The sequence below is a fragment of the Myodes glareolus genome, chromosome 25, assembly GCF_982192425.1.
Source record: "Myodes glareolus chromosome 25, mMyoGla1.1, whole genome shotgun sequence".
Lineage (NCBI taxonomy): Eukaryota > Metazoa > Chordata > Mammalia > Rodentia > Cricetidae > Myodes > Myodes glareolus.
Window position 1 is genome coordinate 34,192,580 of NC_142050.1, and position 25,602 is coordinate 34,218,181.

General features: G+C 40.0%; 1 long non-coding RNA gene across 1 annotated transcript; it reads left to right on the top strand.

The window, feature by feature from the left end:
• LOC146889498 (uncharacterized) lies at positions 1 to 25,602 on the top strand. Its single transcript, XR_015736666.1, has 3 exons — positions 1 to 1,772; positions 14,043 to 14,163; positions 23,373 to 25,602. It is a non-coding gene; the product is annotated as an uncharacterized LOC146889498 (long non-coding RNA).

Genomic DNA, 25,602 nt, shown 5'->3' on the forward strand with positions numbered 1-25,602 from the left:
TGATCTTCTGAATCAATTGGGAGGTGTTTACCATTTTTAGTAAACATTGATTCTTCACATCCACATCCATAAATATGGCACACATCTTCATTTATTGGAGCCATTTCAATTTCTCTTTCTTATGCTTTGCAATTTTCATTGTATTTTATATAAAAGTCAAAATGTCCTCATAGATACATTTATTTGATTGAAAATGTTATTTTCACTTACCTTCAAATAGATTAAGATTTAAGGACAAGTTATTATAATAGTACAAATATTTCATATATCCTCTGCGTTTCATCCTCTGATATTGCTATCTTGAATTATCATAGTAAAATAACTAAAATGAAAAAAATAAAGTTAGCATAATACTGTGAACTATGGACACTGCTATGATTTTATCAGCTTTTCTCTAGCTCCTTTTTCCTGCTCAGGATCTAATTCAATAATTGATGGTACATTTACATATCAAGTGTCCTTGCCAATCTTATAATCATCAGTTTTTTCATGAACGTGGTTTTGAAAGAGTACCAGGTATTTATTTTGCTGCACCTCCCCTCTCGGCAATATTGGTATTGTGTTTAGAAATGTTGAGCCTTTGTAGTGAATTATATTAATAGAAAACACTATTATGTATTACCTTAGTGAGTTTTTTACTTTTGATCTTTTGGTTTAATTAACAAATTCTTATTTTCACATTGAAAACTAACATTTTTTTCCGTTAAAGTCAATGATAGAACTATAATGAGGGTATCCAAATATTCTCCCTCTTCTCAAACTGTTATCTGAAAATTTTAGAAACTATGAACATACCTATTTAGCAAAAATTTCTATTATTGGGGTCTAATAATGGTTTTCTGTTTTCTTAATTTCTTCTATGTCTGTTGGGTAGAATCTTCTATAGCAAAGAACTTTATATTTAATAAACTATTTGCTCATTTACATTTGTACTATCATGATCTTATGTGGTCCTATAAGATTGTTGGAAGAAAATACTTTATATTATACATGTAGTATGAAGACCCTAGAATGATATCCTTAATTATTTATCCTTTGTGTTTTTATTCTTTGTATACTTAAATTTCACACACACAATGGATAAACAGCACCTTATTGCCATTATTGCTGTATGTAGCATACAAGCCAGATTTTTGTCAACGTGATATAAAAACAAAAAGAGGGAAATGACTTAAAATGAAGAAGCATGTATTATGACTTCCAAGGTTTCACCGGTGGTTAGCTGACCCCACCGTTGTGAGCTTTTGGGTACAGCAGACCTTCGTTTTGGCAGGAGCACATGGAGGAGAAGGCTGCTCACTTTCTGGCAACCAAGAAGCAAAGACAAAATCATGAAGGGATTTTGTCTAGACAAAATCTTAAGTCTAGACAAGTTGAACCTTTCAGGAGCAAATGTGCAGCAGTCTGTTTCTGCTTACCAGGCCCCACTTTGTACATTTTCCACACTTTCCAATAATCTAGTCACATTCTGAATCCATCAGCATATTAACACATTGATTAATGCAGAATCTTCTTGGTTGAATCGCTGCCCAACCCTCCTTAGATTAATGTTTCCTTCGGCAATCGTGTATGCAATATAGAAGGCTTTGAAGGGGCACGGCTATCTAAACCACAGCAGGAAGCTGTGGGGAGTGGAGGAAGCCCCAAGTGAATGAAGTTCTGCGCGAATGTGTGCTGTTGACGTGGTTGTAGACATGATAAGACCCTGGAGAGAAGAAAAGCCTTTCCCAAGTGAAGCTGAGAAGAATGGCAAAGCCTTCCTGGGGGTCAAGGTGAGAAAGTTGACTGGGAAGAAAAATGTTCAAAATAGCTTTCTCTGCTTGGATATTTACAACTTGAATTCTGCTTCCATGTAGAGACTGCTCCCACCAAGATTATTTAAACCTGCCTCCTTGTTCAGGGGTATATAGGAACACTGTCTCATTATTTGTTTACATGCAATAACCCTGCCTCCCCATTAAAGTGTATATAGCCGTGGTTTCTCCATCAGAGTCCAGTCCAGCGGAGTCCAGTGTTTTCATGTGTTGTGTTTGTTTGTCTTTTCTTCATTCCGTTGCTACCCCAGTCAGTCCATCCCTGGATTCTCGCTGGACATGGCAACAGCTCAGTGATTTTATAGCAAAATTAAAGAGGGAGAAGGGAAATTTAATTTGTCTGCTACGAAAGTTTATGTGACATCTTCCACATGAAAAATATTTCCACGGGTCAAAAATTCTGGGTCAACTCATTTCCCTTTTTGCACACTAGGTATCATTCTATTCTCCAGGGTTTTTTTTTTTCTCCTCTCTTCTTCCCTTTTGTCTCATTTTCTTTACTTTTATTGAATGTATCTACTTTGTGTTTGGAAGTATGTACCTGTGCCTGTGTACATATCAAAACAACTGACTATAATAAGCTCTCTCCTTTCAACAGAGATTATTAGAATTGAACTCAATCCACCAGGTTTGAAAGTGAGGCCTTTACCCTTTGAGCTGTCTAACCAGCCTGAGATCTCGCGAAGGAAGTTACTCTTTGTTTACCTGATGCACTATTGATGATGTCTCATTTTATTTGCTGTCTTCAAAATGGTCTCATTTCCAGCTGTTTGACCCTGATATGCCTAAGTGTCTGCTGTCTGAAACTACTCGTTTAATATGCCCCAAGATTCTTGGATATTTTTACTTCTGCTGCTTCTTCAAATAAGTCTTGTGGCCCTTCCGTTTCTGTTTTCTTTGTTATTCCTTCTAGGATCCTGGTAATACCTGCCTGACCATACCATATGTTCTCACAGTTTATAGAACTTGAGCTGTATTGATCTCACCTTTACATTTTGCCCTTTGCCCTTTAGTTTGGGTGATTCGTTTTCGACTGTATTCACACTCCTCTGTTGAGTATATCCAAACCTAGTTCATCTCTCATGCTAGGGTTTTTACTTTTAGAATCTCCAGTTTTTCTTACATTTTTTCTTTTTATTATTTTTATATGTGTCGAATAACTCTGATAACCTGTGCAATGCGTTTTGACCACATCCTTTTCCAATTTTGTGTCCTCTTTGATAGTTTCTGGGGGATGGAGAGGCCACTTAATTTCCTTCCACTAGCATGCTTCACTGCCTGTTTCAGCAGAAGACTTGGTATGCTTTTAATCATGGCTACTTTTCCCTAAATGAAATCTCTGTATTTTCTATATCTCTATCATTCTGCGAAGACAGCTTAAACATTGAAAATGATCACGGAGCTGTCAGGTACGAGCTTAATTCTGCTCACACCCAATTGTGGTCACTCACTTCTCTTGAGACAATGGCTTTCTTCTGGGTCGCTGGGAACGTCGACGTGGACCTTTCCCTATTGCACACCTGTGGGGATCAGGAAGTCTAGGTTGGTCTCATCACCCACCCCTGCTATTTGTTCTTATTTCTTTCCCAAGTGTGGTCTTCTGAGCAGTTTTCACGTCCACACCTATGCAGGATAGCATTCATGGCTGTTTTCAAGTTCTCCTCTAGCTTTCCAATGACAATCATCATAAATTTGGTTCTGTTGACTTTTAAAAAATCTACCCATGGCATGATTTCTTTCCTTTTTTTTATATCCTCTATCATTTTTGTTAAGACACATTCATTTTGCATAAAGTATTATGGAATGACATATAGCTTTCATTCTTCCTATTTGATATCCATTTGCCTTTCTTTTGCAAAGTCTTTGGGTAGAGTTTTCTGGTAATCTGGTAGGATTTGCTCTGGGTGTGAGGTATGATATTATTATGGTTACCTTGGATGTGTAACAGTCTTCAATTTCTCACAATAGTTTGTATTTAATGGAATCTGTGGATTGGAAAGAGTTTAGTCTCAGCTTTAGTTCTTATCTTTACGGTCTCTCTAAACACAATGCTTCTTGTGAATACATAGTAAATTCTACTTTCACTCCATATTTGCCCAGCCATTGGTCAGTGATTGTAGTGGAAGCTTCAGCTACATTGTCTCTCTGAGACTCAGGCCAGCTCTACTCTAATTTCGCTAAGTCAGGTGCATGAAGTGTGTGGTATTTTCGGCAATAGGTCTAACCTTCAAGTTCTGGAAAGTAACCAAGGTCAACAACAATAGGGTGTTGCTTGGGAAATCTCCTGTGCCCTTCTAACAACTCCAAGGGGGAGATTCCCATGTTGGCACCGGGGCTTCTTTTAGGCAGTCTCTGGCTGTTGTGAGAAGCAGTATTGCCACAAGTGGCAAAACTTCATTTAAATTGTGTGTGTGTGTGTGTGTGTGTGTGTATGTGTGTGTGTGTGTGTGTGATATGTATTGTGAAACAATAGGAAACTATATCTGCACTTTCAATGATCTAGAGTACCAGAAACACAGAAGAAAGAAAAACCATTAGAACGTGCTTAGTGCCTTTGATCTCCATATTATGGTTATCTACAGCCTCAAGCATTGCTTTGTGCTCACAGTAAATCTACTTGTCAGTGTTTAAAACTGCCTTAGTTTCATCATGAACATTTTATTTATTCCCAGAAAGATTTGCTTTCCTAGAGGTAATATTGCAAGGCAATTTTTCCAGTTCTTTTTCTTCACAAACCAAATTCTGTTAACCAAAACTATGAATAGGTAGAAGAAAAAATTCCATAATTCCCTCATTGTGGTAGGTAAGGATATAATAGAAGGTCACTAAAATCAAGTAAACTGGGGATTATAAATAGTAGAGTAATAAATCTTTATGTGTGTGCTATCTATATTATTGTTCTTATTTTTCTACTTCTTAATTTTTGTGTCTTTAGATATAGTCATATTTTGTCAGTATATCAGGCACCCAAATAGTTTTTAAAATAGTTTTGGAAGTTGGCTTGAGTGTATAAATTACTTTCTTAATGGCTCTGCTTGCATCAACAGGAACTCTAGCTATTATGCACTAGCAAGGAATTGGCGAGAAATAAAATAGATATATAGGTGCAGTTAAACCTTAAACAGTTTAGCTCAGTGTCACAACGTACAGGGTGGAAGAGACTTTAGAGATAATCTAATTCGGTATTCTAGTTCAACACAAGAATAGAATACAAAGTCACAGTGCCCTGGGAAGAAAACCATCTACTTAGATGATTATCATTCTTATTGTTATTGTTTCTATGGTGAGAAAGCTTCTGCTGCAGCTCGGTCCTGATACAGAGTTCTTCCTCTTCAGAACAGGACCCAGACATATTCTAATCCACAATTAATAAATATAATAAGCATGGACCTCTTATCTACGGTTATTAAATACAATAAACATGGGCCAGTGGTGACTCCTTCTCCTGGTCTCAGGTGCTCCTGCCTGCGCAGGCAGGGCTCTCACTGGCTGTGCTATTGCTTCCCCTCGTCTTAGATCAGAACCCAGACTATTTGCTCATTCCCGTGGAGAGAAGAGGCTGACAGTTGAGATGATGCCAACAGCTCCCTGTCAGCCTGGAGATGAAGGGGCTGCCCGCAGCAGGGCTGGGGCTTTGGCAGCCGCTCATCACTCTGCAGTCCAGGGCTTGTGTCCCACCCTGCCTGTCCTTCAAAGAAGTCAGTTTCCTGTGTGGGAGGAAGATCTGTAAATCTCAAAGAATACAAAGGTGAGCGAGAACCGTCCACGTGATAAATGAGCTTGATTCTTCAATCTGGGCTGGAGCCTGCAGCGAGCTCTTCTTTCTTCCACCCATTCCCCTGTGCGCATCCAAATTGCTCGAGTTTCAGCTCCAGACTCTTATGCCAGACAGAACCGTCACACATCTGTTGTAGTACCATGCACGATGTGTCTTGCAGCGATGGCGCTGGTGCGTAATAGCAGAAAGGATGCCAGACCCGAATCTAAATGACGTTGGGTACAGCCCTGGGCCTGAAGTGGATTATCTCTGTGACCTTGGGCAAATGCTTTCTGTCTAGACCTTAGTTTTGTTTTGTTTTCTAATTCCCAAATCAGATAATCACTTAAATTCCCTTTAGCCCTGATTTTGTGATTTCTAAACAAGTGATTATAATAATAGCTGTAATTTATTGAACATACACTTTGAATCAGACATTAGACTAAGTCTTTCTCCATGGATAAAAGTATTCACTTCACAAAGCAGGTCTTCCCTGAGCTAAGACCCGCTGTGGACTGATTCACCCTGGAGGAAAGTATTGGGCATCACTTCTTGGTTTCAGTGTATTCGAGTGGAACTGGTACCCAAACCATTTAGTCGATGGGACAGGCAGACCAGCTGTATGAAAGGCACAGCACAGGACTGATCCTTAAAGGACCCAGGTTCTAGCAGAACAACTACGGCTAGAGCCCCTCATCCCTTAGATGACCTAGATGTGCATTCCTCCCCCTTTGGAACTTCAGAAACAATTTTTTTATTGCCTTACATTTTTTTATACAAAAGCAAATGACCCCCCCCGGAATGTCTCATTTAGAATTATGTTTGACAGAGAAAGTGGCAATTAAAATTAATCACTTAGTTAGATATACTTGCACCTTTATAATATGCTAGGTGAGACAATCCTGTTGGTTTAAAATTACCAGAAGCAGAAAATGAGACACTAGAATAAATATTTAAAAAGAATTCTGTAATTTTTAGCATTTATCGAAGGAAGATTGCTTTAATAAAATTTCAACACATTATATTTGTACTTTCTACTAAGGATGAAAAGAGGCTAGACTTATTGAAAATGAAAGAGTAAGACCTAGCTGTAAATCCCAGAGTGGCCCCAATTTATTTAATCTTCCTTAATCACTTAGATTTCTGTGTATATTGCGTATACATGAATACCATGTGTGCACATCCTGTGTATAGCCAGCATAAGGTGTTAGGTATCTTCCTCTGTCGTTCTCCACCTTATTTTTTGAGACAGTGATTCTCAGTAAACCAGAATCTCACCATCTGGCTGACTAGTAAATGCCAGGGAGCTGCCTATCTCCTTCCCCCAGTGCTGGGATTACAGGAACTCACAGCCAAACCAGTTCCACATGTGGTCACAGGGGTCCAAACTCAGAGCCTTACACCCGCAGAACAAGTGACAGAGTCATGCACTCCACCCCAGTTTCTTCATTAATTTATTGCTACTCATAGTTATAAAGAAATGATTTAGGTCACCCATTCCTCAAGCATGAAGGTAACTACGTCTAGAGCCACAGAGTACCCACAGCAATACAAATAGGCTTCTCATAAGGTATGTGTGCGTGTTTCTTCTCCACACATTAATATCAAAGGTTATCATAGTTTTATCACTTCTAAGTGTACATACAATATCCATTGATGCCTCTTGCTAAGAAAAGAAGACCTGCGTGTTTTAGCCTGGCATCTAACCCATAGTACAACACAGCTGAGAGCTCACTCTTCTTGTCTTGCTGTCCTCATGGGATAATCTGGCTTTTCCTGTCTCTCCTTCCTCACTAAAGTTGATGGCTGATTCAGCGAGAATCTTGGATCTTTATGGGTCTTTACATAGTGTTTTCTATCTGCCAGAAATTCTTTCTCCTGCCAAGACTCTAGGTCTCCTTTGTTGTTCAAGCCATTACTACCTGTCACTGTCATTAAGGGCCTTTGCAGACACGACTGTCTTCAGACAGTTCTTCCTCACTCTGTGACTTAAAGCAAGGAGTGTCGGGTCATTGCAGTCCAGCTGTCACATGCCCCATTAGACTCCAGCAGCCAGAACTGTCAAGTTCCAGATTGTCTTTTGCCCCCTAGTGGAAAAGAGGCAAGTTGCAGCTTTCGGTCAAAAAAATAAACTCAAAATGTTTTTATCCAAGTCTCTAGATTCTAGAGGCTAGAAGCTGTGCTAAAGATCTTTTTAATACTTTAACTATGTTTCATTTATAATAGATGAACTGATAGGGTAGAAACAGGAAACAGTGATATTTTTGAGTATTTATCTTGAAAAACCCTTCACAAGTATTTGAAGATGTCCCGCGCTACCGTCTCGCCAGCAAGAACCACGCGGTATACATAGGATTCTTCTGCAGAAAAGCTTTATGTCTCTTGGGAGCTAGAGCATAAGCCACATGGCGGAGACCCAGATAAGATGGAACCCATCCCTTATATAGGAAACAGACCCTGCTCTGGACGTGTCTTTCCTGGATTGGTCAACTGCTCCCAGTCCCAGGTGAAACCTTGGGAGTAGTGGAAAATACCAACACATGTGAGCTTTCTAGCTCACCTGGCGGTGCAGCGCCATCTATGGTGGAGAGTGTGGTTGCGGCCCTCTACATCTCCCCCTAATTTTACTTCTTTGCAGAAAGGCAACTCCCTAGGAAGGTAAAGATAGAGGTCGCACTTCCCAAAATGAAAACATTAAAATGGGCTTACACGGAATCTGTCCCTAGGCTCATGACACCTGGAACCTATCCGGCCTGCCCTCTGCCATTTTTCTGGGAAAGGGAATATACAGCAGGAAACCCTTAAGCAGAGCGACTTATCTCTCAGAGAGGGCCATTCTCGGCCATTCTCTGTGCGATGCTTTTCAGCTCCACAACCTTCAGGGCTAGCTAAGCCAAGCACTCCACCCTGTGCAATGGACCACAGTCCTAGGGGTGCAGGAGCTGGTTGGCTTAAACCCTACTGCTTCAACATAGATAACCACACATAAGCAGAGGCTCCCTGTTCCAGGGCAGCCAGCGCTGTGCAAAAACCACTATGTCCCTAAGACTTTGGGATTTGAGTCAGCAGACCATCCAGAGGAGAAACACTATTCCATAGCATAGGACCGTTCCAAAACATTCCAACCCCACCCATTCTTTGAAGTAGGAGATGAAGGACACAATCCAGGACTGGAATCCTTTGGCCAGGCTTATGTCCACTCGCGTGGAGTTGATTGTCACGATGGACCGTCTCAAGGAGGACAGCAAATCATCAAAATTTTCCTGCAAGATACAAAGACAATTCTCGGGACAAGTTAGCCACTTTTATAAAGTTCTCATATGGTACACTGGTCACACATAAGGCTGGAGTTTTCCATTCATAGCCCAATTGGGCAAGCTGTCATAAGCTATCCACCTGTTTTTTATTCTACCTCTAATAGATGTATCTATGGTAGCCTGTTGATCCAGGGCTGTAGCCATTGTGGTAGATAACTGATTGAGGGTCTCTGTTTTCCATGGTATAGGCCGTGCTGCCCCATTGGCGCCTAGGAAAAACCCAGGCCCTGTTTGTTGATATAAGGTTTAAGATTTATTGGCTCCTGTATTTCTTGCCAGTACGGTGGCCTCGGGCTCCAGAGTCCGTGCGGCCCTGGGCCTGCTCGCTGCGCGGCTCCCCGTGTCCCGCTGTGCGGCTCCGCCTGTCCCAGGCCAGGAAGTGGCGGCTCCACCCCCAGGTGCCCCAGCCTTTTCCGCGGGGCTAGCCTAGTCCTCCACGGCGGCTGTGTTGGTGGGGGAGTGTGGCGGGAGCCGACACTCAGACCGTGGCGGCACAGGCCGGCAACATCTCAAGGTCCGCGCCAGAGCCGCTGCGGCTCAAGGGGCCAATGGAAGAGGCGGCGAACAGGGCCGCTTTCCTACTAGCCAACTCTCAACACCTGTGCCACAGCAAAAGCAGCTGTAAACAAACTCTCACAGACCCAGCCAACAACCCAATCACTTTAAAAATCTAAGGGCTTTTTGCATCTACCTCCCTGTGGATCCTGAAACATTAGATTTAAAACCAAATAGTTGTAAGCTGCCATGTGGTCACTGGGGAATTGAACTCACGACCCTTGGAAGAGCAGGCAGCATTCTTAACCCCTATGCTATCTCTTCAGTTCCTTATTCAGATGGAAAATCTCTCAGGCTAGTAGCCAGCATTGTTCGCCCCGCCCGTTGCCCCAGGCTATGCCTTTGTTACCTAGGATCAGCACAGCTCAGCTCAGCCAAGCGGAACAGAAGCCACTCCAGCCTCAGAGCCCCTCACAGTTTTAGGCACATTGCAAGCCTTCTGACCTGGCAGCTTGTGGCACCCTTCTCATTCTCGGTACTGCTGTGATACCCTCCAGGCCAGGCACCAACTGAGCCTGCGCAATATGCCTCCCGCCATAGCCACAGAGCAAAGCTCCGCTCGAGCCGCCCTCCAGCCCCAGCTGCACCCACTCCGAGCCCAAACCGGTGCACGGAGCAAAGCTGAACTCAGAGAAGCAGGCTTGAAAGGACCTCATTTAATCTTTAAGGGAATTTGGGCGTCGTTTAGTCTCTTTGGCTGCTTCCTGCTGTTATTGGGCCGCTGAATTTTAGGGGTATACATTACAACATTTCAGGAGGTCTCGGTGATTCAAACCACGTAAATCCCAAGTACACCCTTAGGCTCTCCCCCTCCGTGGAGACGAAAACAGAACCTCCCTCCCAAAACACCACATCCTCAGCAGTCTCCAAGTTCAAATATCCCTCTCCCATCCAGTACACAAAAGACAACATGAACAACACAACATAAAGCTTTTGACCCTGCAAATCAGCCCTCTCCCCCATCCTCACTCTCTTTTAAAATCACTGGGGGGGTCCTTTTTAACTTATTTTCTTTTCTGTCTCCCCCATTCTTTACCGGAGGGTCCTTTTTAACTTATCTGGGTGCGCGCACAACCTCCCACTGCTGCTCAGTTTCTGATATGCTCTCTGGACTTTAGAACGTACCTCTCTGAGCACGCATGCATGCAGTTCTGAATCCTCCTTGTGTCCAAGGGGTCTCCGGTGGTGCAAAGTTCTTCTTTTTCTTCTTCTTCCCGGGTTTCGGCACCAGATGTCCCGCGCTACCGTCTCGCCAGCAAGAACCACGCGGTACACATAGGATCCTTCTGCAGAAAAGCTTTATGTCTCTTGGGAGCTAGAGCATAAGCCACATGGCGGAGACCCAGATAAGATGGAACCCATCCCTTATATAGGAAACAGACCCTGCTCTGGACGTGTCTTTCCTGGATTGGTCAACTGCTCCCAGTCCCAGGTGAAACCTTGGGAGTAGTGGAAAATACCAACACATGTGAGCTTTCTAGCTCACCTGGCGGTGCAGCGCCATCTATGGTGGAGAGTGTGGTTGCGGCCCTCTACATGAAGAAAACAAGGCAAATCTGTCATTACTTGATGTGGACAAAGCAACCCAGTTTACATAAAAATAGAAAATCTTGCATAAAACATAAGTTTATGGTGCATTAAGAGTAATGTACCTGGGAGCTGGAATGATGGCCTCAGTGGTTAAGACCACTGGCTGATCTTCTAAAGGACCCAGGTTCAAATCCTGGCATCCCTATGGCAGTTCACACTTACCTGTCCCTAACTCCAGTTCCAGAGGATCTGATGCTTTATTCTGGCCTCTGCGGGCACAAGGCAAGGTGAATTAGTTCCTGCCAGGACAGCTGCTTTAAGAAATCATCTGGGACCATGCTCACACTCTTCATTCATGCCTTACTATGTGATCTCTCTGTCTCCTGCCTGTGTTCCCAACATAGTGGTAGCTGCCATGTAGTTATGTGTGCTATGGTGCAGCCAGAGGCCCTACTGCAGCTAAGTAGGCACCAATGGCATGTCCTTGGAGTCCTAAAACCACAAGATAAATAACTTTTTTCTGTGTAAAGTACCCAAAAGCAGACTCTGATCAATGGCAGAAATGTATCATGTTACAGTTAACAGAAAAGGATTTACGTGAAAACCATGCTGGAGCTTGTAGATTTTCACAGTCAGAAAGATCAAAGGGAAGAATGTCATTTAAGTGCTTCTGAAGAGATTCCTTGTATTGTCTCACTTGTGTTACGCCATATGTTCAAAGTCTGTTTTCCACCTGTACATAGCATTTCCTAGTGTAGGGTAAATGACACCACTCCTCTACAGTTGTGATATTTTCCCTACACAGTCTCAACCGGTGCAAAAGACTAACCCAGTCTGAGTTCTGCCTATGTTGCAAATGTCGGACCCTTACAACATGGCCAACCAATATTTCATGATCCAGGACTTGCCATCACCAAGAGCTAAATATTGTCAGATGTTATTCTTCAATGTTTTTATGGTATATCGTTAATTTTTTAAAATTAAAACAATACAGTTTGTAGATAACTTCAGATTTCCATGTAAACAAGCTTCAGCTAGATTTTGTGTCTTCCTGGTAGCAGTGTTTCTACGGTCATCGCGATATCAGTAATTAAAACAGGGTGTATTTTAGTGCTCCTCTTTGTAAATTACCTGAAGAACCATGGTGAGGAAGCAGATTAGATATGGAGGAGCCAGGAATGGAGGGTTCCGGAGGTTCAAAAGATGAGGCCTACCAGAAAAATTCAAAAGAACCTGAATAAAATGGAAGCCAGGATACACTCTGGCAACTTCGTTCTCACAGGATCCCAATGACTCATCAATGTATCACCTCTCCATCCCTTCGTCCCTGAAATGATTTCCCAACCATCTTTTGACTCATCTTTGGAAACCAAGAGAAAAGTAATGAGATGGCCTTTTGCTTCCACCCTGCCTGCCTCTGCTGTGAAACTCAGAACTCTTTTGGATGCCTCACATCCCCACTCCTATTCACACATGATGCTCTACTAATTTATTCTTTTACATCCATTTGTAATCAGTAAAGCTGACCTATTAAAATAAAGAAAAAGAGGACTGACCATCATGTGTGGAATCCCCATATTTGGAAGATACCGACAAGAGCTTAAGGTCAGCCTTAGCCACATAGGAAGCGTGACTCTATCTCAAACAAACAAACGATTAACTTATTAACCAAAGAGAAAATGAGCTCTGTCTGATGGTTTAAGCAAATAAATTTAATCCTTACAATTAATAAATACACATTGCATAGGCCATCCTGTCTTGTGTTCTCTTCTAAATTATTAAAGTATCCAAACATTTTTGTTTAATTAGTTAAAACTCAACAACAACATCATATAACCATGGTGCTATTTTGGAAAATCTGATCTTAAAAGTGCTCTCCCTGTGACACAGGTGTATTTTAAAAATCAGTCACTCTGTGGGCTACAATTAAAATCTGGACAGAATGGATGTTTAATTTGTCTAATGTGTCTGCCCATTGGTACCCTCCTGGCAGACAGTGATTTTGTCTCCAGAGTTGCTGACAGAGATGTGGCGGGATGTACTGAAGTGGAAATGTTCTCTCAGCCATGCCCCGCTTTCTCTGTTTCAGCAACACTAGAGTATGAGCTAGCCACAGTATCCTTATAGAACCTTCTGCGCACCCTTCTCATCTCACCAGGGTTAGTTATGGTGCAGAGATGGCTTAGCGCACAAATCCCCTCAAGCAAATGTATCGAAACTTTAGTGTCTTGATCTTCCGAGACACAGTGAGACGCTTTTTGTCTCTGCTCATTGGTGCATACCAAATCTCCTGAAAAACCATGATTTTCTTTACAGAACTCTCTGCCTCATGTGTCAATGGTACCATTTACTTCCCATGTAGCTAAACACATGAGCGCATAAATATAAGCATATGTAGTGTTTCTTATTACAAATATATGTACACACACACACACACATATAAATCTTTCCATTGACAATATTCTAAATGGTCTCATGCATGATTAGAAACCACTGATCTAAGCAGCCAATGTGGTGCTCACGGAGAAACAAGGCAGTGGCAGTATCAGGATGCTGAGATCTGAAGGGAACCTCTGGGCTGAAGGATAGAGGTATGAAGTTAAAAGGTAAGGAAAAAGGCCCGTCTCAGTGTGGAGCTCCAACTAGGAAGCAAGAGTGTTAAAAAAAAAATAAATGAAGTGAGAACTCTAAAAAAATGGATCAATTTTTTTTTGAAGCTTTACTCTTTACAGCTTGACTCTCAGTCACTGTGAACATATTCAAAACTATTAAATCTGCATATGCTAGGTCTTTCAGGAAGTCATGATAGAATTCTTTGCATGGATTAGAAAGAATAGGTCATACTCACAAATTCAGGGCAGGCATGACTTTCCCATGTACACATGTAAGAAATTATGAAAACCTTGACTCTAACTAATTTAACCTAATTTCTTAGGATGTTCTTGCAGTTTGGGCTACTGGTGGCTCTTTTATCTCATGACTGTTTGGCTTGGTCCCTCTACATGTATCTCTGATAGACAGATGGAAAGACTGCAGAGGAGCTGGATTCATTTTATTTCATCTTTGCAGCTCAGGCCAAGTTGGGGCTTCGTGATTAACGTGCAATACAGACGTCAACTCTGCAAGTTTGACACTGGCTGGCAGGATAACATGCCTGTGCAGGTGACAATCTCCATTTGCTCGAGTTTGTGTAAGTATCTCCATCCTCCCTAGGAAAAGAGATGCCTCTGAGAAGCTAGGGTTTATTTATTCCCCAGACTGAGGGTTTGGAGAACAAAAAGTCCAGCTCTAGCTTATAAGAGCTCTTGCAATATTTCTCACAACTAAAGACGTTTAGTGAAGACTTGCCAAATGGCCACAGATGCAAATGATCCTTCTTTCCCAGATACTCCAATAGATGGATTTCCAAGTAGGAGAAATAATTCATTCCTGATATCCCAAGTTGGTTTTTAAACCTGTGTCTGACATTTAAAATGTTGCCAACTTTATGTTAGGTTAATAGGTATCTGAACCTCATTTGAATGTCCATTATGGGAGTGTGTTAATACCTGTATGATGTACTGTCGAGATGTTTAAGATAATCAACAGTAATCTGTGTGGTACATAATGGTTCCTGATTCCTAAAGAGTGGTGGTCATCTCAGCTCCTTTTTATTTTATTTTATTTTTTTTAGTTTTAAAAAAATATTTATTTATTTATTTTAAAAAGAAAACAAGCAATCTTTTTCATTTTACATGCCAATCCCAGTTACCATTCCCTCCCCTCTTCCCTGTCCCTCGATCTAACCCCTCCACCCCACCCCATTCACTCCTCAGAAAGGATAAGTCACATTGCTTTGGGGAAGGTCAAAAGCCCTCCATACTATATCTAATCCAAGCAAGGTATCCATCCAAAAAGAATAGATTCCCTAAAAGCCAGTACATGCAATAGAGAGAAATCCTGGTGAATTGATAATATAAACATGTCCAAATGATAACAATAAGAGAGTCCTTATTATGATTTTATAATGGATCAGTACTTTATCTATCTATCTATCTATCTATCTATCTATCTATCTATCTATCTATCTATCTATCTAAAATCTATCTATACATACATATACACACTCATATATATATACATATACATATATATATATATATGATTTGTCTTATTCTATAATAGGACACAAGTTGCATTTTATGTAAGCACAACTCCTGTTGCTTTTGCAGACTAGATCCAAAACAGATGTCTGCCACGCCTTCCTATAAATAGTCCTATAGTCCTTAGGCTGATGCTTAATATCAAATGACATTTTAGAAAACTGTAACTTAACGTATTATTCTCACCAACACATAACATGTGTAAGAGTAAAAGTATATCCATGCAAATGCACAAGATATACATAATGTTTAGCAACATTGTAATTCCAAGCAGTGGTTTGACGCATCACCACTGCTTCTTCCTGCAGAATCTGACAACTGCAAGCTAGGACCCAGTTTACAGACATAGTCCAGTTTGTTTGAAGGTATAAAGCAGCTCTTCCCAGCTTTGTCACCTTATCCTCTAGAAGACCAGGTGATTTCCCAAAAAGCATGGCACCACCCCACTTTACGTTCTAGTCAGCTTGAAAGAGCTTTTACTTCCAAATAAGACTGAAAATTAGAATCTGGTTAAAGAGGGGAACAGAAAAGCTTGAGGAACCATGTCCATCTTGATTTATCAACAGTATTCAGTAAAAAAAGAGGAAACACCTCTTCATCAGTAGTTACCTAAATGATCTTTGGTCTGTGGACTTCTTGCCCACAAGTGTGTTCATTGCTTCTGTATCTTCTGTGCTATGATTTATTATTTCTGGACTCAAAACTTTTATCAGCTAGATGATAGTCCTACCTTGAAGCTGCCACTCCCTCCCACAAGAAGACAAATAACAACCGCAATAATAACAAACTTGCAATTAAGAATCCTCTACCCAGATAAGTAGCCCTTTAGAACACACACACACACACACACACACACACACACACACACACACACACAAGCACTACCAAAAGCAAAGCTGGGAGATTATTAACAGAGGACTTAACCTCACAGGAGATGCTGGGATGCTTTAAGTTATATTGAAAGAATTCTGATGCACAGCGCACAGATGTATGAAAAGAGAAACTGTGCCATGCAGATAAGAATGCTGTCAAATTCACAATATTCTAATCAATAATGGTTGCAGTTTAATTTTTTTAGCAACAGCATAAGAGTTAAGAAGGCTTAAGTATTAAAAATAACTATAATTGTAATAAACAGTCATCATATACAATAAAAATGCAAATTATGGTATAGGTAACATAAAATGTAGAAAAAAGTTACTAAAGCATTGTATTTTAAATATGAAATAGACCATTGTTAATTAGTTGATAGTATATGTAAGATACATAGTTACCACAAAAAAAAGAACCTATAGTCAATACAGAAAAGAAGAAAAGAAACAAATCATACCAAGCAAAGGGTCATCATATTGCAAAGACAAAGGAGGAAGAAAAAAAACAGAGAAACCACACTTTTAAAATAGGAAATGACAATATAAAATCCTGAACTATCACTGAACTCTGATCACTAAACAGAGATCACTAAATAAATACTCAAATAATCAGAAGTATCTTTACTGAAAGCTTTTTGTCAATATTGATTTGTATATTACACACAGGAGACTTGTGTGGCCTTGAAGAATATATGGACACTGAAGTTAAAGTCAAGAAAATACCTATCACGTGCTATTGACCACCAGAAGAAAGCAAGAGCAGCTAACTGTATTCATATCAGAATGAAATAGGCTTTATTTAAAGACTACTTGAAGAGACAAAAGTATTGATTACATAGTTGGAATGGGACCTTTTTATCAAGAGGACTTATAATTGCAATACATAAGCATCTAATAGCAGAACACCCAAATATCTGAATATACATATATATAAATGTACATGCATATTCAATATTAACAGAACTGAAAGTAGAAATAGTGGTTCAATAATTGTAGGCTTCAGAATCTCACTTTAAATTAGAAACATGGCAGCAAAACTTCAATAAGCAAACAGCAGATTTGAAAAAAAAAATTTAGTCCAAAGGGACTAGACAAGCATGAAGAAAACTTACATTTCATTTAACACACTTTAATTTCAAACATACATGTAACATTCTCCCATACAGACTATCTGTTAAGATATAGAATAATCTTCATTTAAGAAGACAGAAATCATACCAACTATCTTTCCCAGACATGATCACATGAATTCAAAAACAGAACATACCCAAAATTCACAAATTCATTACATGAAACCTCTGAGTAATGGATGAACAAGAGAAGAAGTTTCAAAGGAATTAAGTATCTTGAGAAAACTAATGTGGAAACACAAAACTTGAAAATTTATGCGATTTAGCAAGAGAAATTCACTGAAGAACTTTTACAACCATGTGCAGTAGAGTTTTATACAGCCAAGAAGAAGAACAAAGTTGTATAAATTTGGGGCAAAAAGACAAAACTGGATGAAGACCATAATGTATTGTGATAGAAGCCAGATTCAGAAAGTCAAATATCACATTTTCTCTCACACGACACAAAAAGAAAAAGGAAGGGACCACCTGGGGATGAGCTAGGCAAACTAAAGGTGCTTCACAGGGGAGGCCCATATGAGCAAAGTACAATGATAGATACTGTTGAAAATATTGTATTTAAACCTGTTATTTCATATACTAACTGAAAAATAAGTAAAATTGTCAAATAAATGGCCTGATCTAAAGCAACACTTAGTAAATGGACTGGAATCATTGAGATCAGAGAAGAAATAGAAGAAATAGAGACTAGGAAAGTAATATAAACACCAAAGAAACCTTTGTTGTTTTTGTTTTCATATCATCTTCTAGATGGAAAAAAATGGAGTAGGCTCGCATAGCAAAATCAGAAAAGAAAGAGGCCCTAGTATAGCTGTTAGCATACAATACAAACGGTTCAGTTCTAACCTATGTGTGCTAATGTATTATGGATAATTACACACTAATCAATTGTTTAGGATAGGCTGAAAGAAAAGGATAAATATTTATAAACAGAACCTACTGGGTTAGAATCATGAAGAAAGAAAATTTGAAGAGTATAATAATATATAAAGAGTGTTTTTTTGGTATAAAAAACATTTTAACACAGAAAACACCAGGACCTGATGGCTTCACAAAGGAATTCTAAGCAAGTATTTAGAAAATCAATGAAAATCTTTCTTTCTCTGTGCAAAGATGAGAAATATTTTCAAACTCATTTAATGAGGTCAACATTATTCTGGGACAGATAAAGGCACTATGAGAAAAAGAAAATCATAGATCAATATCTAATGAGAATAAATGCATGTATCCTTAATAAAATCTCATAAAATTTAACCTCAAAGATAACTAAATGAAGTCTACTCTTAAAATATAAAGGTGGCTTATGATACTCAAATCCTATTAACAAAAAAAAGACTAGAGAGTATATGTACATATCAATAAATACAGAAAAATTTCTTGACATTCAGTATCCTTTTAAGTTAGTAGCCTTCAACAAACTAGGTAAATTTATATGTTAAAGGCCATTTGTTCAAAGTCCATATTACATAGGGAAAGTGGAAAACTTTACTTCCAAGATGCTGCCCGACAAAGGAGAACAAATCCCAACACTGTTTGCCATCTATTACTTTAAGTCCTAGACAGAACAAGTAGGCAAGATAAAAACAATCAATAATAGACTTCCTAATTAGGAGGCAGAAACAAAATTGCCTTTGCTTAAAGTTGGCATGGTCTCTTATGCATTGAAATACTGAGAAACACCACCAAAAGCAATACAATGAGCAATTAATGTAACAGCTTACAAAACCAAGAAGCAAAAATCAATTGCCTTTTTCTACATGATTTAAAGTCTGTCTGATTAAAAAAACTCAAGAAAGCAGTCCCACTTTAATAGATATAAATACAGTATTTAGGAAGAGATTTAATTAAAGGGATAGCAGAATTTTGTGCCTTAAACTGTAAAACACTCATAGAAGAAAGTGGAGACATAAAATAATGAAAGATACTCAATAGTAGATTGAAAGAACTAGTGTTGAAATGTCTGGACTATCACAAATGATGCTCACATGCAGAAAACTTATCAATATTTCAATGACTTTTTAAATATAGAAATGAAAAACACAATTCTTTGATTTAATGGAGTCAACTGTGACACAGAACAGATAAAGTAGTCATGGACAAGAACAAATCTAGTCATCATCTTACTTGATAAAAGTCTACTAAATATTGAAGTCAGTATTGGCATAAAAATAGACACATAACAATAGGATAGGATTCTGAGCTCAGACATAACTAATTCAGATCCACTGATTTTCAACAAAGATGTCCAGAACATATATTGGAAAAAGAATAATTCATCTTATAAATTGTGTGAGAAAACTTGATACAAAGAAAAGTGGATCTTTATCTCATGCTACGGGGGGGTGGGGATCAAAACGGATTAAAAACTTAATTTTAACTCCTGAGACTGTAAAAGTTCTAAAAAATGATGGAGAGACATTCATCTGGGCAATGATTTTATAGATATGTCCCAAACACATTGCTGTAGACTGCATCAGGGGAACTAGTTGAGGCAGTGATGGAGAGCTTCCCTGGGTAGTTACAAAGAGGGAGAGCTAGCAAGCTGACAATCCAGCTACCACCTATGTTCAGAACCAGGGGTTGGCCCACCGCAACATCCCCTGAATCTCGAACTGTTGGAGTGTGTGAAGGGGATGAACCTACAGATCCCAAAACAGCAGGATCTCCATGACACAGGACAACAGAATATCCAAGAGGAGCCCCAGTGAGAACACATCATCATCAGTATAGCAGAAATCAGAGGCCTCTAGCCAAAGCAATGACTTGTGGCAATAAACACTTGAAAGTAAAGATTAACAGACTAAAGGATAAAATGTGTGTCTCAATGGGCCACACTTACAACTTACCCAACAAGATTCTTCTTCCTCTTCTTCTTCTTCTTCTTCTTCTTCTTCTTCTTCTTCTTCTTCTTCTTCTTCTTCTTCTTCTTCTTCTTCTTCTTCTTCTTCTTCTTCCTCTTCCTCTTCCTCTTCCTCTTCCTCCTCTTCCACTTCCTCTTCTTCTTCTCCTACTCCTCCTTCTTCTTTGTCTGGTTGTAGTTCGTCTCTTTGTTTTGTTTGATTTTGGGGTTTTCTTTTAAATTTGGTTTTGTTCTGGAAGGAGGTTGCAAGGACAGAGCACAGATTCCAGGGAACAGGGAGATAAGTGGAGTCAGGATGCATGATGTGCAAACCACAAAGAATCAATAAAAGTAAAAAAATAAATAAATCTCATAAACTTCAAAATAGCAAAATCAAGAGAAGGATAAAATTGAAATAATAATAGTGTATAGCATATTTATCTTTTAAAGGAATATCTGAATACATATAAAACAATAAATAACTCTACCTATTAAAGTGAGTTTTTTTCATTTTGATTTGCTTAAGACAGGTACTCACTTGGTGGCCCAGAGCTGACCTGGAAGCTACATATCTCAGGCTGTTCTCAAGTCCCACTTACTCCTGCCTCAATTCCCGGGTATTGGAATTATATCTGTGAATCACATGCTTGTCTCAAGAGACTATTTGGATAATTAAATGGGTTGCTTTTGTACTATTTCTTCAGAAGTTTTTTGGTAAATGTTAATTAGTTATCAACAAGTTTAAAAACTTCTACATAGAAAGTGAGAAAATTACAGACTCAAGTGACCATAAATAGAATGACAGAAAATGCTTAGAAACTATACTTTAAAGGATTACTATTTGGTGTGGGAGAATTATCTGTATTCTGTCAATCATGTATTTTAATAAAGCGCTGATTGGCCAGGCAGGAAGTATAGGCGGATCAACCAGACAGGAAGTAGATGTGGGGCAATGAGAATAGGAGAAGGCTAGGGATGGAGGAAGCTCCCTCCACCACTCCTGCACAGACCACCGAAGAGGCAGGATGTAACCTGCCCAGCTGAGAAAGGTACTGAGCCCTGTGGCTAACGTAGATAAGGATAATGGGGTAACATAAGTTATAAGAGCTAATAAGTAGCCTGACCTAATGGGCCTATCAGTTTATAATCTTATGGAGTCTTGTGAGTAATTTTCCTTAGGGTATGCCGGTTGTGGGGTACCAGGTGGGACAGAAACCCCAACAAGCCGGCCCCTCATGCTACAACTATTCAAAATGTGTAAAAACTCAAATAACTCAATGCAAGCAAGACTTTGCAAACATGCCAAGGAAAGACGGCCCCTTGAGAAGTCCACTCTCACATTCTCAGGCATGTCTTACTTTTTCCTCCAGGCTTTATTTCAGCTCTTCTGTCTCAAATCTTCATTAAAATCTCATGATAAATTTGAACTCTTTTTCAAAAAATAAGTCAAGGAAACCAAGTAGATATTTAGCAAAAGAAGGCATACGATTAGCCAATATTTGTGGGGAAAAGCATTGAACATCATGATTATTTAGACAAGTGCAACCCAAATACATGATTAGCTGTCATCTCAGACCTGTCAGGACAACTATATAAAGATGACAAACCATAGTAACTGATGGGTAAGGGATAATGATGTGGAGGCAGATTTAGTAGGGATGTAAATTGGTCTACAGAAAGCAACATGAAAGTTCTTCAAAATCAAAATTGCAAAGGAAGAAGGACTGGGTCAATGGTTAAGAGCACTAAAGATCTTTTCACTTTTGTCAGCAATATACAATATAAAAGATCAATTCAGAATATGCTGAAGTTCAGGTAGAAGAATGCAATGCCACCATAAGTCACATGTTGAGATTTTACAGTTAGCATGACATAGTCAAGCATAAGTCCATTTTCAAATTTTCTTCTTGACTCTTGCAGTGTTTTTTAAAAGTCTGAGCTCTGGTCTCAGTGATTTTGTTCCAGTCCTGTGACTTCTAGTAAGTTAATAATACAATGCTTCAACACATGTGATATGCAAGAAATGTGCCAGATACTTCTGAAAAATAAAAGCACTGGTGGAAAACTTTAGCATGAAATAAAGGAAGGAAGGAGCAAAAGAGGGAGGGAAGGAAGGGCAAAGGATGGGAGAGAAGAAAAAGAAAAAAGGAAAGAAGAATAGGAGGGAGAGAGGTGGGAATGAGAGAGGGGGTAGAAAGAAAAGGAAGGAAAGAGAGAAAGATGGAAAGAAAGAATAAAAGAATTGTTCTTTCTTTTGATGATAGAAATGAATTATCTCAAAAAGTCCTTCCAGTATCTTTAATGTGTTATTTGCTCTAAGAGAGGAAAAGTAAGGGAAGAACAGCTTTTCATTTATTTTGTAAGTCATGCTTTATTCCCCACCCCCACACCCCATCCCCTGTATATTTGGCCTCACCACCCCCAGGATGCTCCCTCACTTCTTTCATTCTACCTATATTTTACTCTCCTCATTAATGTGTCTGTTCAAATAGCCCATTTTTAATTGCCTGGCTTGCACAGATAATCATAGTTAAACATCCAAAACAAAAGATTCAGAGCTAGGATTCACATATGAAACAACAAGTTGGTGGATTTGTTTTTCTGAGCTTGGTACCCTCATTCTATCTAATAGTTGCAGTTCCACACATTTACCTGTAAATTTCATTTCTATGGCTCTATGACATTCCACATCTATATGTACCATATTGTTGTTACTAGTGTATCAGTTGATGGACATTTAGGTTGACTCTTTTCTCTAGCTCTTGCAGATAGAGCTGCATAGACACGGATGTGCAAATATCTCTGTAGAGGGCTGTAGAACTGTTCAGGTATCATCCCAGGAATGATATAACTGGGTCGTACAGGAGAAAGTTCCAGGCTGAGCTCCAGAGTGGCCTCACTAGTTTTCACTCTCACGCACCACTGAAGGGCTCCCCTTTCCAGTCATGCATGCCTTGTTGTCATTATGGCTGTTGTCCCTGGGGAGATTTGAACTCAGAGTGGTGTTTATATGCATTTCTCTAATTGCCAAAGATGCTGAGCACTTGTTAAAATGGTTACTAATCATCAGCATTTCTTATTTTGAGAACATTACGTTTGTTTGGTTCCACATCAGGTTTTTGGGGTTTTTTGTTTTGTTTTGTTTTGTTTTGTTTTTAGGTTTCATGTTCTCATGTTTAGCTTCTGCATTCTTAGTATATTCTAGCTATGCTGTTGGATTTATAGCTGTCAAAGATTTTCTCCTATTTTGCAGACCACCTCGCCAGTCAACTGACAGATTCATTTGCTGTAATAGAAGCTTTTGAATTTGGTGACTTCCCAGGTGCTGGTCTTGCTTCCTGCACTATGGAATCCTGCTCAGAAAGTTCTTATTTGTGCTTAAGAGCTAACCTCTTCTCTCCTTTATCCTACTGCAGGTTCCAGGCGTTGGAAGTCTCTGGCCCATTTGGAGTTTAGCTTTATGCACAGAAAGAGATAAAGGTCCAGTTTCATTCTTCTATGTATTCAAAGCCAGGCTTGCCGGCATGTTTTTGAAGGCACTGCATCTTCTTTCACTTATGTTTTTTTGGTGACTTTGCTTGTGTGTTTCCTGACTGTAGTGCTAGAGGAGTCAGAATTTCAGTGTGCATCAGCTCACTTTACAGAGCAACCCAGCTCTGACGGCCTCTCTAAACCTAGTTCAGCCTCTATTACTGCTGCCCACTCTAGGAAGGTTTCATGTGAAGAAATATGTGACTTGCTTCAAACTTATCCTTCCTTTACTCATTCCCACGGGAGAAAAGTACATGCCCTTGGCCACTAATGGCTTATTTCTAGAGACAATCCCTTTTGCTCAAGGTGGGTGGACCCAGACTGTATTTTAATCTGATTTGGAGGGACAGGGATTCAGTTAAACAGCTTTGTGCATGCCAAAGAGTAAACTGACAGAAGTGATGTTTTTGCATCTCCTCCCTGTTAAAAGTAGCATCTCCTGCCCCCTCCTCGGCTCCTTCTCAGTTACTTCCTGACACTCTATTTTAAAATCCCGGGACTCTAAAGTAGTGTTAATTCCAAAAGTGCTGCTCTGACTTCAGAAATTGTCTCTTTGCTCTCTTCAATTATACAACGTACAAGAAGGAAATCTGTGCTAAAAGACACGCTGGAGTTTGTGGAGGCAGGAACAGGGTAGTAGAGAAAAGCTTCCTTCCTTCCAAGTTAGGAAGTTGGCCACTGCACTTCCTGGAAGCTCACTTGAGACAACATTCTCGCCTTCATCTCCAGCCTCTGGGACTCTACTGGTGAGAAAGTAGATTTGCCAAAACCCAGACACCTCCTCAGACTGCTCTGTGACTTTTCCTGCCTGGTGGAAAACTACATCCCTGTCAGCAGTTGCAACCCTGGAAGGAAGATTCACGGAGGCAGCCATCTGTCAGGGAAATGGATGCCCTGTGTTTACCCAAAACCTGCCTCTTGGCCGCCTTACAATGAGATAATTCCCAGTGTGGAATGCTCTGCAGTTCACTCCTGTGGGTTGCACTCAAAATCCATGCCACCGACTTCAAAAGAAGTAGGAGTCCACTCTGGAAGTCTCTCCTGTGTCTGCATTTATTATCAAGGTGGACTGGCAGTATTATTGGTCTTTTCAGAGCCCCAGAATGGCCCTTTGTGAAATGAATCTCAGAATACTGATCTGTATCCGGGCTCCACGGCATGCTGCAGACGAGATGACCAACACCTACCTAACTTGGCACTTGTTACATGCTGTTTGCTTCCAGGCATTTTATCGCTGTTGATCCTGAAAAGGGCCACCATTAAAGTCATCAAGGCCGTGGAGGGCAGGAAGCAACTGGAAAATACAATCTTCCCTGGCTGCCTCTCCACACGGTCATATCAGTGATTTCACCTGTGCTGTAGTGACACATAAGGCCAGCCTTGGCAATGAGCACAATCCATCATGCAACGCCAGCTCCTTGGCTTCTGACTAACAGCAAAGGCTGTTTGTGAGTTCTTCATATATTCATAGGTAGTTCTCCGGAGACTGGATCACTTGGCTGAGCTCTTGGTGGGTTGGACCACTGTATTTATCTTAAGAAAATCCTTGAAAATGTACTGATTTGGATGGAGGCCAGCAACCTGTCAGCTGTCAGAAAGATTTCCTGTAAAGCAGAGTATATCATTAAATGTTGGGAGGTCTATATCAAAGATAGACAATTTGGTGTGTGTGTGTGTGTGTGTGTGTGTGTGTGTGTCTGTGTCTGTGTCTGTGTCTGTGTTTACAAAGGTCTTTATCATATTATTCATATTCTTTCTTTTTGTACCATGCATGAATCTTCTGTCGAGTAAGGACATACACAAAAATGGTGTGGGAGAATTGTCTGTATTCTGTCAATCATGTATTTTAATAAAACGCTGATTGGCCAGGCAGGAAGTATAGGCGGGTAAACCAGACAGGAAGTAGAGGTGATGAAAAGAGAACAGGAGAATTCTGGGAAGTAGGAAGCTCCCTCTGCCATTCCTGCGCAGACCACCAAAGAGTCAGCATGTAACCTGCCCAGCTGAGAAAGGTACTGAGTCCTGTGGCTAACACAGATAAGGATAATGGGGTAACAAAAGTTATAAGAGCTAATATGTAGCCTGACCTAATGGGCCAATCAGTTTATAATCTTA